The sequence below is a fragment of the Pan troglodytes genome, chromosome 19 (assembly GCF_028858775.2).
Source record: "Pan troglodytes isolate AG18354 chromosome 19, NHGRI_mPanTro3-v2.0_pri, whole genome shotgun sequence".
Classification (NCBI taxonomy): domain Eukaryota; kingdom Metazoa; phylum Chordata; class Mammalia; order Primates; family Hominidae; genus Pan; species Pan troglodytes.
The window spans coordinates 60,489,902-60,492,659 of NC_072417.2; positions in this window are offsets into that span (position 1 = coordinate 60,489,902).

Consider the following 2,758-nt stretch of genomic DNA (forward strand, 5'->3'; position numbering starts at 1 on the left):
CATATATTTCCTTTTTTTTTTTCTATCACCCAGGCTGGAGTGCAGTGGCAAAATCTCGGCTCACTACAACCTCAAACCCCTGAGCTCAAGTGGTCCTCCTGCCTGAGCCTCCCGAGTAGCTGCCACTACAGACACACACTATCATGCCCGAGTAATTTTTAATTTTTTGTAGAGAGATGTGGTCTCACTAGGTTGCCTAAGCTGGTCTTGAACTGCTGAACTCAAGCAATCCTCCTGCCTCAGCCTCCCAAAGTGCTGGGATTATAGGCATGAGCCGCCACACTTGGCCTTCCTTTTTTTTATTATGAAAAATTTCAAACCTATAAACAAGTAGAGAAGATAGTCTCATGAACCCCATTTCCCTACTGCTCCCTTCAACAATGAATAACATGATACACACTTTTCACCTTGTTTATTCAAAATTCCTTTTGCTCGGTCGTCACTGAATTCTGGATTTTTTTTTTCTTAGACGGAGTCTCCCTTTGTCGCCCAGTCTAGAATGCAATGGTGTGATCTCGGCTCACTGCAACCTCTGCCTCCTGGATTCAATGATTCTCCTGCCTCAGCCTCCTGAGTAGCTGGGATTACAAGCACATGCCATCACGTCTGGCTAATTTTTGTATTTTTAGTAGAAACGGGATTTCACCATGTCGGCCAGGCTGGTCTTGAACTCCTGACCTCAGGTGATCCACCTGCCTCAGCCTCCCAAAGTCCTGGGATGACAGGCGTGAGCCACTGCGCCCGGCCGAATTCCAGATTGTTGAAGCATCTGGATATTGGCCTCTGGGAATGCCAGGCTTCCCTGTGATATTATTTTAACTCTGACTGCCCAGAGAGGCCGCAGCCATGTGCCCTTTCATTTCCAAGATGGTTCTCATGAAGCCCTTTCTGCCCAGGGTCCAGGCTGCCCCACAGGTCCCCAAGAACTCGTTCCTGCTTCTCAGCCTCTGACCTTCAGGTGACTGTGGGAAGGGCTTGGGAAATCCTCCTTTGTCTGACAGGGAGATCCTGCTGGGGAAGTCCACAGGTATGTAAATGTGCGTTCTATTACCTCATCCAGGTTGTACCCAGAGGCTCTAGAAGGAATTTTTATTAGTCTACAGTGTAAATAAGCATTCCCTCTACCTCCCTACTCCCTGTGATACCAGGCCTGGAAGTTTCCACAGAACATGTTGGCTTCTGAATACATCAAGTCAAGTTTCTTCTGGTCTGAAGCCAGTTCTCTGCAGAAGGCACGCTGTACATTCCCCACAGCTGGACTCTCGGCCAACCACATCCCCCAGACGGCTTTCTGCAATCTTTTCCACGGCCTAATGAAATAGGTCCCCCCATCCCTGTCCTGCAGATGAGGAAATTGAGGTTTACAGAGGTGAAACCCCTTGTCTTAGGTGTGTAATTACCAAGCAAAACAGCTGGGACTCGGATGAGCCTAATCATTGGAGTCTTCATTAATAAACGGAGAACTAATTATAGTCATTGAAGACACTGTTCCTTTTCTGTTGTGATTAATTCCGAATTTATTTTTATCTTCAAAAGAATGAAGACTCGTGCCGGGGATTTGTTCTGAGAAAGAAATGCGCTATTCCTGACAGTCTTCCTTGGCCAGCCCCTTTGTCCACAAAAAAGCCAAGAACCCATGGCCAGGTCATTCCTGTGCATTTTGTTTGTTTCTGAAGCTCAAGATTCCCCAGGGATTTATGTCAGCCTAAGCTACTTTTTTTTTTGATGGAGTATTGCTCTGTCACCCAAGCCGGAATGCAGTGGCGCGATCTCGGCTCACTGCAACCTCCGCCTCCCAGGTTCACGCCATTCTCCTGCCTCAGCCTCCTGAGTAGCTGGGACTACAGGTGCCCGCCACCACGCCTGGCTAATTTTTTTGTATTTTTAGTAGAGACAGGGTTTCACTGTGTTAGCCAAGATGGTCTCGATCTCCTGACCTCGTGATCTGCCCGCCTCGGCCTCCCAAAGTGCTGGGATTACAAGCGTGAGCCACCGCGCCCAGCAACCTAAGCTGCTTTTAATGCACACTGGAGGACCATTTTTACACAATAGAGGGACACCACCTACAAATGAAAACCTCAGTTTCTGCCACAGCGCTGGGGAAATTAGGATCTGGCTTGTCTTCGGGGCAAGAGAAGCAGATTGGGTGTGTAATCAAGGGTAGTTCTGCGTGCGTGCCTGCGTGTGTGTGTGTGTGTGTGTGTGTGTGTGTTTCAAGAATGAAGGGACCGTGTGGCCCTGGGCAAAGGAGCCACAAGGAGGGATAACACTGAGCCAGGGAGGGACAGCAATTTTCGTAAACTTCTTCTCTAAGCTTTTCTTAGACAGCCCACCCTTCTTTGGGTGGATTTTTCCAAGCTTCAGATATGTTAATAGCGACGTCACATCGGAGTTGGGTCCTGGCCCTGGAGACTTTCTGCCTTTCTGTCTCTTTATGTGGCTTTGCATATCTCTGCTCAGCTGGGCTCCTCCGTGGATATTTTACTGTTATTTACTCCCAAAGGGCAATCTCATTTCCATATTTCTGTGCTGCTGTTAGGGAACAGTGAGGATGGGGCTGGAACTCCTTTCCACACCCACCAAGCAATAGCAGTGAAAAAGCAGACTTCGGTTTGTGTTATTTCTGGTCACACAACTTATTTCTTCCCTTCTCCTTTTCTCTTGCTTCATGCTGCTTCTGCAAATGAAACCCTTAGCTTACACCAGGGAAGCTGTGTTTGTGAGGGAGTGGGTGGAGATCTTGGAAGACCTGGGAGAA